The 15,001-nt window shown below is 43.7% G+C and overlaps 1 protein-coding gene across 3 annotated transcripts in view; it reads right to left on the reverse strand.

The window, feature by feature from the left end:
* Positions 1–15,001, reverse strand: part of CAPN14 (calpain 14) — a 59,687-nt gene that overhangs the window by 31,621 nt on the left and 13,065 nt on the right. The window lies entirely within an intron of this gene.

Below are 15,001 nucleotides of genomic sequence, written 5' to 3' on the forward strand. Positions count from 1 at the left end.
AGAAATGGGGTTTCGCCATGTTGGCTAGGCTCGTCTTGAACTCCTGACCTCAAGTGATCGGCCCGCCTTGGCCTCCAAAAGTGTTGGGATTACAGGCATGAGCCACTATGCCCAGCCTACATTCTCTTTAAAAAGAAATCCTTCCTTGAAGACTTTCTTGCTAATGTAAAAGGCGGAAAGAAATCACACACACATATTGTGCCAAATACCAACAATTGCCGGTACATGCCCATTCTCCCCTTTTCCTTGTTAACAGAATTCCTGTTTTGATAACCCGGCTACAAAACTTGATTTCCTGGAGCTTCTTGCAGGACAGGTTGGCTACACAATATAGTTTTTCATTTTACAGTTGCAAAACCATGAATCTTATCCAGCCCCACCCCCCCACACCCCCATTTTTCAGGTGTTACAACTGAAACCTGTCCATTCATTCATCAAAAATTTTACTGGGAACTTACCATTTGTCAGGCTTGAGCTAGGCACTGCTCACCAAAGACAGTCCCTGCCCTCATGGCTCTTACAGATTAGAGGCTGGGAGAGCGGGAAGGGTGAAATGATCTTTCTGGTGCTATACAAGGAGATTTTATAAGGGCTGTATTCAGAACCCAGAGCCCTGACCCCCATAACAATATTCAGCTCTCAGTGCTACAAACTGCCTATTACACCCAGCACAGTGTTTGGGACAGAATGTACACGCACTAAAAGTAACTCGCAAACATGCTTATACTGAGTGTGAGTACTCCCTCATGGCTGTAGGAGTGACCTGGGGTCCTCTCCATTTGTCAAGGTCCTGCCCATCCCCCAAAGTCTAACTTGAGTCCTTTCCCCAGGAAGCCCTCCTTGAGTGCCTGGCATTCGCTGAGACCCCCTCTGTCTATTGACCCACTGTCTACCCATTGGGCACCCTACTGTCTTGGTGCTTCTCAAATTATCACTAGTGAAGGGCCTATGTTCTTTTATTTCCAATTTGTCATAGAAATTTAATGAAAATGAATAAACAGAAACGCACAATTTCAAAAGATGTATAAAATCAAGCCCACCTTTAAAATTTTTTCAGGTCAGGTGCAAGGGCTCACATCTATAATCCCAGCACTTTGGGAAGCCAAGGTGGGCAAATCACTTGAGCCCAGAAGTTCGATACCAGCTGGGGCAACATGGCAAAGCTTCGTCCACGTAAAAATACAAAAATTAGCTGGGCATGGTGGTGCATGACTGTGGTCCTAGCTACTTGGGAGGCTGAGACAGGAGGATCACTTGAGCCAGGAGGTAGAGGTTGCAGTGAACAGAGATGGCGGCACTGCACTCCAGCCTGGGCAACAGAGCAAGACTCTGTTTCAAAAAAAAGAAAAAATTAGAGCCAACAAAAATTAAATTAAATTTAAATTATTGGATCAATTGCTATAAAAGTTTCTAAACACTTGCTCTCAGTTTTGTAGGTGGCTCATCAAGCACTGCTGGTGACCGGTTGGTGGAGTGGCCCCACTGTGGTTCTGCTCTGAGTGATGCGTGCATAGAAGCCTCTTCGGCCTAATACTGGCTTTTGAATCCCCTGCAGGATTAGCACTGCTGGAATGTTGTTTGCCTCACACCCTTACCTCTGAGACCTGAGGGCAGTCCATTCCTGGCTATTCTTATTTGTCAGGGGTGCCTGTGTACTTCCTGGGGAAGACCCAGCCCCTTCTAACCCAGGTCACAGAGACTCAAAAGCTGTTACTCAAGTCTTGTGTTTTTCCCTGAAGTTTTTTTTCTTTTTTCCTAATGTGGATGAGTAGGCAAAGCTTCCCCCAGGCTTACCCCATTTTCTTCCCAAAGAGTTTCTTCTACCACATTTATAAACAAACTTGAGGCCTCACAAAGGCAAGGTCTCCCTTTTTACCCCTTCAAGCCTTTACAACAATCCTTTACTGCTTGTCCTGTGAAAAATGATAGAGGGTCCCCTGGCTTCAGAACCTCACTCAGGCTCATGCCCTCCTTACCCAGTGCTGGGTCATACTTGGATTCCTCTTCAAGCCTGCAAATACTACATTTCGTGACAAGCACAGTACATCATGGGCTCAGGAGACAAAGGTTCCTCTCGCCCTCCAAAGTTTAGAAAGAGGCCACATGTGTACACACACACACATACACACACATCTTATTTTTAAATAAATATTTCTAAGTCACCTTAGGGAGAATATAGGCCCAGATGAAACCAGTTGGCAGTTCTTGCATGTTTCCTATATATTACAAACCATGGATGAAATGGGCTCATTTTCAGATTGGCACAGCTCTCTGCAAAGGGCCAGATGGGTCTAGGTCACATTTGGAAATTCATTTTGACTACTGTAAGTGAGCAGCATTGGAGCAGGTCCACAAAATAAGACTATGCAAATAGATAGGTGAAGACCAATGGGGCTCAAGCTATCTAAGAATGTGCAGCCTAAAAGCATCCTCCTTGGGCCTCAGAGTTCTTTCCTTGGCTCTCCATAAGCTGCTAGGCTGTTCTGCAGTGTTTTGCATGTCAGGATTATTATTTTTTTTTAAATTAGAGACAGGGTCTCACTCTGTCACCCAAACTGGAGTGCAAGGACATGATCATAGCTTACTACAGCCTTGAACTCCTGGGCTTAAAGGATCTCCTGCCTCAGCCTCTTATGTAGTTAGGACTACAGGTTCAGGTTCATGCCACCATGCCCAGCTAACCTTTTTTTTTTTTTTTGTAGAGATGAGGTCTTGTTATGTTGCCCAGGCTAGTCTCTAACTCCTGGCCTCAAATGATCCTTCTTCAGCCTCCCAAAGTGCTGGCATTACAGGCATGAGCCACCGTGCCTGTCCAAAATTTATTTATACTCAGGAAGTAAATAGAGAGTCAGGCTTCGATCTTCACTTCTTCCATGCTGGCTATTCTCCCCTTATCTATAGATGCTGGGGGCTAGGGAGGGCGTTATGATGGTGAGAGGTATCAAATAACCTGGTGCTCAGATCACCTAAGTGTCTTGATCCAGAGGAGGAGGCCTTTGAACGCTAACTGGCTCATGAACATTAGGAGCATCACCAGACAAGACACCTGTGGATACACCAGCCAGCAGTGCAAACTCCAAACCCCAATCCCTGTATGCAGGCAGGGTTTCCTCATCTCTCCTGATAACCCTCTGCCTATTTAACATGTTAGTGTTTATTAAAAGGTACATGGGAATATTTTAAATGTGGGAGAAGTAACAGACTCTAGATACACCTTGTGTCAAAATTTACTCCTTCAGGTGGGTCTCAGTGGTATTTCAGTAGCCAGTGTGAGTAAGATGACAGAAGCCAGCTGTGCACATCTCTTCCCAAGTCTGTATTCCATCATGCCATGTTAGTACCTTGTAATTGGCCATCATGGGAGTGTCCATACCATGGAACTGGTAAATGCTACAAATCAGAGCTCCGTGGCCTTTAAAAAAAAAATTGAGAGCTAGTTGTTGAATATTACCAGCACAGCACTGGTCAACCTTAAGACAGCAGATTGCCTGGTCCTATGGGATTGTCCACTTGGAAGTTTCCCTGTTGTCCAGGAATATAGAGAGTCCATAGCCACAGGTGAGAATCTGTGAAGGCTTTACAAAGGGTGGTGTTACAACTCATTTGGAAAGAGAGATTGATATCAGTAAAAACATTGACTCTGACAAACTGGAGAGAAATTAATACTATATCCCTGCTATTAAAAGTTCAGTCAGACTGCAGGTTTTTATATATTTGTTCTAATCACTTTAAAGTCAGAAGAATTAGTTTCCACTTAGCTATGAGTTGACTTATTTTCATTTTAAAATCCAAATAACATATTGATTGTGGAAAAATCAAGGGAAAGAAAGGAAATATAAATTACCCATATTCCCACTACTCAACGATAGCCATAGTTAAAATTTTAATGTATACTTTTAGAGAAAATTTTCTATGCTTAATTATTTTTCTAATGAAAGTGAATATAATATTATACATTGTGTTTTACACTTTTACTTGACAATATCTAATGAACACCTGTCTTTGCCAATAAGTTGAATATACAAGAACACATTTAATTATTGCAAAGTATGCCAAATCATAGGTCAACCAAAATTTATTTTTAAAATCTACTGCTTCTGGAATTTCATGTTATTTTTTCTTTTTAACTAAACAGTGACGGTATTACTAGAGTTTATGTCTTTGAGCATATCCTAATTATTTTCCTAGGATAAATTAGGGCTAGAATGAAATTTATTTAACCTAAGAAAAGATATTTACTAAAAAAATCTAGAGGAACACCATACTTTCTGAGGAAAGATAAAAGATATTTCCTTAAAATAAACAGAAGATAAGAATGCTGATTACTACCATTCTTAATCACTTTTAATTGTAATTCCTAGTTAAGCCAATAAAACAGAAAGAAAGAAAGAAAGAAAGAAAGAAAGAAAGAGAGAAAGAAAGAAAGAGAAAGAGGGGGGATGGAGAGAGGGAGGGATGGAGGAAGGAAGGAAGGAGCACAAAAATCAGAAAGCAAAAAAAAAATGACTATTATTCACAGAAGAGATTATTTTATGTGTAGAATATCTAAAAGATTTTTTTTAAAACTATAGGAAATAAAAGAATTCAAGAAGGTCAATGAATAAAAGTTAAATACACTATACAGAAACTCAGTGGTGTTCTTTTTATAACAGCAACAACTAACTAGAAAATGTATTAGGAAACCAAGATCTATTCTTCATAGCAACTCAGGTTACCAGTATGAGTAACCTGGTGCCATTAATCAAACACAGAAGTCAATTAGAGGTTCTGTGAGCAAAATGATTTTAGATACAATCATCATAGACACATATGCAATCACCAATGAAATTGTGTATAGATCATAGCCCCAGTATTATTAAACGCATACATGCACACACACACACACACACACACACACACACACACACACACACACATGATGGGAAGAAAATATGTATAAATAAGAATATGAACTATCTCTGGATAATGTGACTAAGACTTTTATTTTACTTTGTTAAACTTTTCTATATTTTCTGGACTCCTCTATTAGTATATATTACTTTTATCATGGAAAAAAATGTGTTTGATAAAAATACAACATTAAAAAAAGCAAGTCAGTGGTTACCTGGGACTGGGAGAGGGAATTGCCTGGAAAGGAGTGCAAAATAACTTTTGGGGTAATGGAAATGTTCTATATTGACTGTGGTGGTTGCATCTGTATATTTTTTCATCAAAACTCAATGAACTATGCACAACACACTTAAAAACATGTCCAGACACAGTGGCTCACGTCTGTAATCCCAGCACCTTGGAAGGCCAAGGTGGGCAGATCACTTGAGGTCAAGAGTTCAAGACCAGCTTGGCCAACATGGCAAAACCCCATCTCCACTAAAAATACAAGAATTAGCTGGGCGCCGTGGCAGGCGCCTGTAATCCCAGCTACTCAGGAGGCTGAAGCAGGAGAATTGCTTGAACCCAGGAGGCGGAGGTTGCAGTGAGCTGAGATCCCGCCACTGCACTCCAGCCTGGGTGACAGAGTAAGACTCTGTCTCCAAAAAAAAAAAAAAAAAAAGGTACATGTTTATTATACATAGTTGTTTCAAATCAAAATTTTAAGTTTATATAGAAAAACCAGGGGATCAGCCTGACTCCTGTCCCACTGGCATCATCATGCTGAACTACTGCCTTGATTTGGAATAATAGTATCTGCCCAAATCCTGGCTTTCCTTGGTGGTGGCTACTTTTTCAACCACCTCTGAAGCAGTTGAGGACTGTGGGCTCCATTTTAAAGTGGGAAAAACTGAGACTCTAAGACATGGAAAGGAGCTTCCCAGTAATTTCACCAGAGTACAAAAATAGAAACTAATTCCCAGGGGTCCATACAGTGTCTTAAGTCCTTGCCCTGATGTTCAGTTCATTCACATGTTTACTGAGCACCTACTATGTGCTAGACAGTATGTCTCAGGCTGGGAACATAACACCTGGCCTTTGATCAACCTATAGGGGTAGTGTCAGGTCTCTGGAAAGGAAGCTAAAGAAATAAGTACCATGCACTCACTCACATGAACCTGTAGAATCCTCCTGGGGGATGATGGATTTCCAGAGAACTCTGGCATCTTGCCACAACTCACTAAGTTGTCTCAGGCAAAATTGGAGTCAAAACCTAGGCTCTTTGTACAAGACTCTGTCTACATGATAAAAAGCACCAGATTGAAAAACAATCAATTCCTTGTTCTCAACAGTCGCAACAAAAGAACAAGACTAACTATAGGCTTTGCTTGATTTATCGTAAGCAGGGATTGTACTTCTTTTGTGTAATAGGCGGTGTGCAGTGGCCATGGAGTGCTAGGTTTGGAATTAGAAAACCCAGAAGGCAAGTGGGTTTGCTGCCTCTTCCCATATGCCCATGTGCTGACTCCTTTACCCTCTCTGAGCTGGCTTCCTCACCCTCAATACGGAATGACGTATACTGTGCCTATTCTCAGAACTCAAAAGACATAACCGTGTCAAAAGACTTGACGAAAGTCTAAAGTAGGAGTTGGCAAACTACAGCCTGGATAAATAAAGTTTTACTGAAACTACAGCCATGCTTATCTGTCTGGTATTGTCTGTGGCTGCTTTTGCATTACAACAGCGGAGTGGAGTCATTGCCACAGAGTTCTTAGGGGCCACAAGCCTAAAATATTTACTATGCCATCCTTTACAGGCAAAGTTTGCTGAGCACTGCTCTAAAGCACTATTTAACCAGGTAGATTGCTGTTGCAGGGCTAAGCACAGGGGTAAGCTCCAAGTAGGAATTCACAGATTAAAATGTGGTTGGTTGAATCCATCATTAAGAATTTATCTTAATGCAACAGTTTTATCTCTAATTGATTCGTTGACTTTTTAATTGACCCTTAACATTTACAGTTGCATTCATGTCTCAAAACACTTGCAAATGTGGCCTGCAGTTTCTCTCTGCTAAAGTTTCGCATCTAATCCCGTATTTAGATGTGATAACATCAGGCATTCCTGGGCAGTTTTCAGGTGGTTCTGTGGTTACTGATTATGAACAGGAAAACCAGCATCTCTACGTATACATCATGACCTGTTCATAAAAGATGAAATGATTTTGTAACATTAATGGTTTGAAAGACTTTAATTTTTTTTTTTATTTTTTTTACTGTTTAGACATCTGTCTGCATTTAGATCAAGTTTCTAACAGAAAACATCAAGCATCATTCTTCGTTTATTAGAGCAGACATTTGCCTTTCAGGAAACAATGACAAATGTGGCCCAACTGTGAGTTCTTGAGGGCAAGAATGGTATAGGCTTTTTTTTTTTAATCTCTAGTCACATAATACCATGAATAAACAGATGCTTGATAAATGCTGGCCAATTGACTCACTGATGGAAGGGATGGATGTTTCTTCACTTGGAAAATGTAAGGAACAATAAAGCATGCCCTCCCTCCCCTCTTATGAAGCTGAACTGAGATAAAGGAAGTTAAAGACTTCCTGTGAACTGTCAATCACTTGGCTGCTCTTCTGGAGTCTGATCACATTGCTGGGGCCTGATTTAGGTTGAGGGAGCCTCTTGAACATCCTTCCCCTCCGAAATGCTCATCCAGGCTTGCCTGAGGGCTCCTTTCCTGGGTGGTATGTGGGATCCACGTCAAAGCAACCGGGGAAGCAAAACCAAGGTCAGACCTAAAAGAAAAAGGAGTCTCCAAAGGGAACATGCGCCTTGGGAGAAGGTGGGGGAGAAGAGGCAGGAAGTCCCTTAACTGGCAATCCCAGGGTGGGCATCCCCTGGGCTGACTGCATGCCTCTATGGAGGTCTAAGAACTCAACTGGTGGAGCTCCCTACTCACCCACAGCCACCCCACTTCCATTTGACTTTATGAGACACTGCATAGCTACAAATCTTTGCAGAGAAGAAGACTCCCTGGAGCACGAGTTGTCATGACCTGGACACAGCTTTCCCTGAGCACAGGAACAACCACTCGGCCTGTGTGGAAGTTGCACCCTGGCGTTGCTCACTGCAGCTGAATCAAATATGAGGCTAGAAGGAACTTAGTGGTCATCCCATTCAGTGCCCCCATATACAGACAGGACCTCGGAGCAGTTCCAGGGAGGCATGGCCTGCTCAGCCTGACTGTTGGGGGAGCCCTGGGGCATCTCTTCTCTCCAGCACAGGCACATTCTCTTTGTACAGCCTCCTCCTAGACTATGACTTCAGTGGGGTCTCTCTGTTCCCCTCGAGCTGCGCTGCTCTGACACTTCCCACCCCAAGAGGCAGCGGGACCCTAGTCTGAGAGTCATCCCCTACTCTTTTTCTATCCATTCCCACACTTTCAAAGAGCCAACCCTTCCGATTTTCAAAACAAAATATCAAATGATTCTGAACATTTGACAACACATTTGGACAGGAAGGAGTTTTAAAGCAGATGCAAATTCATTCCTTTCATTTTTTTGCAGGGGCATTCGCATCTTCAGAGAGTCATGGAATTTGAGCTAGATGAGCGGTCAGACTGAGGTAGCTCTTCTCCTCCTGTGATCCTGCATTTGCCATACGACTGGCCATTTCACATCATACCCTCAAAACCACACAGCTCATGGCATCAAGTCCAAATGGCCAGGCTCTTGGTGTGTTAGTTCCTTTCTGTGTACACAAACCCCCACCACAAACCCTCTGCTCTGTCCAAACTTACAAAGGAGATGTCGCTTCCTCCTGACGTCTTCTGCCTCAAATCTCCCTCATCCTTCAAAGCTCAGGGCAAATGTCCCCTCCTCTCCAGAGCCTTCTCTGGAAACCTCTTGTCTTCTTCTTGTGGGGCTTTCCTGCCCTTCGCTCACACTCATGAACTGGGGAGAGGATGCTGGTTAACAGCCCCCTCTTCTACCAAGCCCATTCCCCGGCTGGAAGACTTGGCCAGTCATTTTAGGCTCTGATTAACGCTACTCCAGAAAATCAAGGTATGCAGTTAAAAACCCAGGAAAACTTTTGGAAAAAGTAAGCCAATTAGAAACATCTCAAAAAACACAAAAAGAAAAGAAACTATTTGACAGTAAATACTAGAGCTAAACACCTACAAACTATATGATACAATTCCATTACTGCTTATTATCCAACAGAAATGCTTAAATTTATGCACCAAAAGACATGTACATCAATACTCACAACAGAAATATGAAAAATAGGCCAGGCGCAGTGGCTCAAGCCTGTAATCCCAGCACTTTGGGAGGCCGAGACGGGTGGATCACAAGGTCAGGAGATCGAGACCATCCTGGCTAACCCGGTGAAACCCCTCTCTACTAAAAAAGTACAAAAAACTAGCCAGGCGAGGTGGCGGGCGCCTGTAGTCCCAGCTACTCGGGAGGCTGAGGCAGGAGAATGGCGTAAACCCAGGAAGCGGAGCTTGCAGTGAGCTGAGATCCGGCCACTGCACTCCAGCCTGGGCGACAGAGCGAGACTCTGTCTCAAAAAAAAAAAGAAAAAAAGAAATACGAAAAATATCCCCAAATGAAAACTACCCAAATGTCCATGAACATGGATAAATATTAATAATATCCATATAAATGGATATCACATCCATTTATACAATGAAATACTTCACAGCTCTGAACAAACAAGAATTACATGCTGCAATATGAATGAGATTCACAAACAATACAGAGTAGAAAAAATTCAGACACAAAAACTCTTTGATTCCATTTACATAACTTTCTTTTTTTTTTTTTTTTTTGAGACGGAGTCTCGCTCTGTCGCCCGGGCTGGAGTGCAGTGGCCGGATCTCAGCTCACCGCAAGCTCCGCCTCCCAGGTTTACGCCATTCTCCTGCCTCAGCCTCCTGAGTAGCTGGGACTACAGGCGCCCGCCACCTCGCCGAGCTAGTTTTTTTGTATTTTTTAGTAGAGACGGGGTTTCACCGTGTTAGCCAGGATGGTCTCGATCTCCTGACCTCGTGATCCGCCCATCTCGGCCTCCCAAAGTGCTGGGATTACAGGCTTGAGCCACCGCGCCCGACCTCCATTTACATAACTTTCTAAAGTGACAAAACCAATCTATATGTTATAAATTAGCTTAGTGGCTACCCTTGAGGTCGAGCGATCTATCACCAAACCAATTATACCACTGATAGTTACATCAATTCCATTCCTTTTCTACTGCTTGTTTTGATAGTCAGGAGAGAGATTTACAAGGGAGTTTGAAAAGTGGGAGAATCAATTCATTTCAACAAGGCTTTATTGCATTGCATGCTTCCCCATGGGCCAGGCATTGCCCTAGATGGTAGGGGTACAGGATGGATTAGACAGAATTTCTGCCCCCGAGGAAGTCACAGTCCAACGACCAGGCTCACACTCTAGAAAGGGCCCTCACTCTTCAGGATGAGGCTCCCACTCTGTGAAATGGCCAGTACCTAACTCATCCAAGAATTCTCCCCCTAGAAAATCAAAGGTACCCTTCACCCTATCAGGCCTGAAGTACCCAGGCTGAAAAACGTAGGTACCACCCACCAAAACATTATCATCCTGTGCCTCCATAGAATAGGGTTATAAGCGGAACTGAGAGCCGACTGCCTCCCTCCGGAGTCCTCCAGAGCCTTGATGAGTGACTTCCAGTGCCCATAGGCCAGCAGACCACCCAGACAAGGGCAATTTTGAGATTTCTAGTCTAGGCAAGGGCCGTGCCAAGCACCACACTGACAGCTATCATTTGAGGCACAATTTCACTCTTACGGTGTGGTCACCGTCCCAGTGTGTTCTTCACATCTAATTTCATAGAGGAAGTCAGCCCAGCCCCACTGCTTATTAGAACCAGAGAGCAGTCGGCCTCCTTGACTCTGAGGATCCCATAAGGCCTCAGTGAGGAACTGGCTGCCTCCAGATTCCCTCTTACCAGGAGGCTCAGGAGACTACTGGATCGGCCTGTGTTCTGGGAAATGACAGCACCTAGCAGCATCAATAACTCTACTAAACAACTTCGAGAGAAACCAGAGCTGGAGGGACCTCAGAAATTACCCAGGCCCAAACATACTCCCATCTTTTTTTTTTTTTTTTTTAATGAGGAGATTGGGGCGAAAGTCTATTCCTGAAGTTTATTCCTCAAGGTCACACTAATAAGTGATGGCAAAACTGAGGACAAAATTGAAATCTCCAGACTCCAGGGCTTTTTCTGTATATACTCACCTACAAAGCTCAAACCAGGAGAAGCAAATACCTTCCTCTCACCTTCTAAACCCAGACCCTGTAGAGTCTCACAGGGCCTCTGGGCTAACTTGGACCCACCCTTGGAACTAAAGAAACTTACCTGCACAGGAGATTTTGCTTCTTTAAGCACCTGGGTAGGCTCTAATCCTGGTGCAGTCAGAAGCCTGTAGCCTGAGACCACCTCTTATATATGGGTCCTTTCTACACATGGTGTTTGGCCAAGAATTTGCAACCCCACCTCCCAGGACCTTGGCTCCTCCCCACGGTGTGTTCTCTGGAAGGGAGTGGAGTACCCAGGGCTTTGTGACTGGATTACACAAATCCAGTTATTTCTTTAGAACACCATACAGAGAGAACCTGTTCCAGTAATGCCTTGATGAAAGAGTTAGTCATCTTCTCACTTTCAGCCCTGGGGAGGGTATTTTCAGGTGAGACCTAGAAAAGCATCTCACTTGCAGGAGCACATGACCCCACTTGCTCACCTCCCCACCACTCCCAGGACACCAAAGAACCAAGACAGAGATTCCTGTACATCCCTATGTTTAAACTAACATTGACAGAAGCCTAGAAAGTATTTTTAAAGAGGTGACTGTGGGTTTTCTTTTACGATTGTCAGAGTCTGATGCAGCACTCAGGGATGTCTCCTGCTAAGGAGGAAATCTGTGATTCATTTGTGCTATTGAGATAGCTCCCTCTTCCTTCCCAATCTACTTTCCACATCCCCCATTTTGGCCATCTGGGACTCAGAACATTGGCCTCCCATTGGTTATCTCCTCACAGTTCACCCTGGGTCCCATTGCTCCAAATCTGGTTGTTCTTCCCTTAAAGTTTTTCCTGGCCCTCCTGTGGTTGCTCTAGACTTCTTCACTCCCCACCCCCACCACTCCCAAATCCTTCTCCTAGGCTTCTGCCACCACTTGCACAGATTTTCAGCATAGCAGCTTAGTCGGTTCCAGCTTGCCGGCCTCCACGCTTGCACACCTAGGATCCCCATACCTACTACCCAGGAGGTGCTCAATATGTGTCAGTGAAATCAGAGTCCTCTTCCTCCCCGCCTGCTTCTTGGCGTTTGCCTTGACTCTAATCTCTGCAACTCAATCATTTTGTGTGATTGTCACTCCACTCATTTTATTAGTACTGATAAATTAACTAATATTGAGAATAACAGCCAACATGTTTTGAGCACTTATGACATGCCAAGCACAATGCTAAGCACATTGCATGCAGAATCTCATGGAATCTTCACAACTTTGTGAGGCTATTATTATCCACATTCTACAAAAAGAAGACGGAGGCACAGCATGGCAACTCGCCCAAGATAACCACAGCCGGTAAACAGCGGAGATGGGGCTAAAGTCCCAGGGAGTCAGGTTGCACTAACTTTTTCTCATCTTTGTCAAGGAATTGTCTCCCTGCCACTGTCAAATCAAATCCAAAGCTTTCTTCCTGAGCGCAACACTTTCTGGAGCCTTCCCCCTGCCTCATGCACGAAATAGCCACCCTTCCTCGCACAGGTCTGAAGGTGTTACGGGGATAGTAGAAGCAGTGGATTTAGGAAGACCACTATTATTATTGATCTGTCTCCCAGATATAACCTTTTCATTTTCATCTCCTCATCCTGGCCCTTAGTTATCTTCCCCCTTCTATTCATCATCTTTTCAGGGACTCCAGATGAGGGGCTTCCGTTCATCCCTTGGGATAGTACCCTGCACCTGGCACAGGGCTAGGCTCACTCTATGTCTGAGTTGTTGCTATGGTCATCACTGGGCTTATTATAAATTGTACTGCGGATTCACAGAGCCATCCAGGCACAGAGGGTAAGGACCAAGGGCCATTTCCTCCCGTGACAACTCTTGAAAGTTATTGTCCTGGGTGATAGGAAACAGATGGCCAGGGAGGCTCACCAGCCTTGCACAGCAGCACTGTGGCCTTTTGACATCTCAGAGGTCATACATCCCTTCCCCAGGCTTCCGACTGTCACCCAGGACAGACTAGTATGCCTGAGAAAAAGGCAGTGAACTCAAGTGCATCTGGTATGAGCCTTCTGTCTCTGCAAGGCACAGGCAGTCCTGACCCACAGTGGGCTGTGGACCAGAAGTGCGTTGGCAAGTTTGTGATTTATGACTAGAAATTTACTTTCCTGTCAAAACAAGATTTTAGGAGTCATGAATTTCCCAGAAAGGCTTTGGTGGTCTTCACAGGCTCAGGAGCAGTAGAACCGGAGCACTTGCTGGAGTTCTAAGTCCTGGAGGCAAAGCAGAGGGAAACGTGTTCCTTGGCTGGTATTGCAGTGGAGTACTGGAAAACAAGGGTTAGCTTGAGAGTCAGAAACACAGATGTAGGTTCACTAACTTTGTGAAGCTAGGCAAGCCATTTCCTCTTTCTGGGACTCAATCACATGAAACACAATTGTGTTCGTCCTCTCTCTACTTTCTGTTACAATATATATGATTCTGTTTGGGACCAGCCTTGAGCAAACATTCAAAGGAGGTCAAATGCGTCTGTGGCACCTTCTAATGTCCTACTTTCCATTTCTTCTAGAAGAGTCCAAGTGCCCTAAATAATCTGCCTCTCCCACAAACCTAATTGCTCTCTAAAGTTTCTCCTTCCTTTCCCTCTAATCAAAATTCTCATTCCTTCAGGGCATGGGAAAGCAATTGAATTGAATTCCTGATGTCTCACTACTGTGACCTCACCATAATATTTGCATTTTTTAAAATAGAAAACTCCTTTTCCAAATGAATCCCTGATTGTTGGAATTTGGGGCACTGAAATAAGAAGTAAAAAAATCCAGTTGAGGAATAAAATAGAGTACCTGAGATAGTAAATAGTGACTGCTCCAAGGTGACCTTTCATGGGCACACAGGTTATTTATGGGGTTTCACTAGACTCACATTAAGGAACAAGCAAAACTGTTTTGTATCCAACACAACTGTAAATAAGAAAAACTACTGAAACGCCTATGGCTAAGCTCTAACCATTGATTCTCTGTTTTGCCAACATAAGAATAAAGCGAGAAAGTCATGGGGTATCATTACCCTGGCCAGGGTTACTTCTGGCAGCCCCACAGACAAGGGCTGTCAGGCTGTGGTGGCTGCAGCAGCAGCAGCACCAAAGCTTCATAAAACTAACTGACGGCCAGGCGCGGCGGCTCACGCCTGTAATCCCAACACTTTGGGAGGCCGAGACAGGTGGATCACGAGGTCAGGAGTTCAAGACCAGGCTGACCAACATGGTGAAACCTCACCTCTACTAAAACTACAAAAATTAGCTAGGCATGGTGGCACACATCTGTTATCCCAGCTACTCAGGACGCTGAGGCAGGAGAGTCACTTGAACCAGGGAGGCAGAGGTTGCAGTGAGCCGAGATCACGCCACTAACCGACAAGTCATGCTATTCCTTGATGTTTTTTTCCACCTGATTTTTGTTCATTTGGTTATACATTTTCAAAACCAGGATCCAACAAGGAAAAGAGAAGGGCTTTGATTTGTGAGTGGGAGAAAGGGCAATAACAAGTTCAGAAGAATGAAAGGAAAAATTGATGATTCCATATATAACTTTCAAGCATTAGAAATCTATCCAAGAACCAAGATAATAAAAAGAGGCTTTGTGGCGTAGCTCATAAATGAAAAGTCATGCCCAGGGTTTCAAAGTAAATTCCAAGACCTAAGTTATTAAATCCTTCACATTCACAATCTTTTTAGAATGTCATAGAAAATATTCTTTAAGAAATTCATTGTGAAGTTTGAAAATAAACACAGACAAGCTATTTTCTCAACAGAAGGGTATTTTCCTAAGTTCTCAGAGAGCTAATTAAAATTTCAATAAC

Source organism: Rhinopithecus bieti, unplaced genomic scaffold, assembly GCF_001698545.2.
Source record: "Rhinopithecus bieti isolate Rb0 unplaced genomic scaffold, ASM169854v2 scaffold_37555, whole genome shotgun sequence".
Classification (NCBI taxonomy): Eukaryota; Metazoa; Chordata; class Mammalia; order Primates; family Cercopithecidae; genus Rhinopithecus; species Rhinopithecus bieti.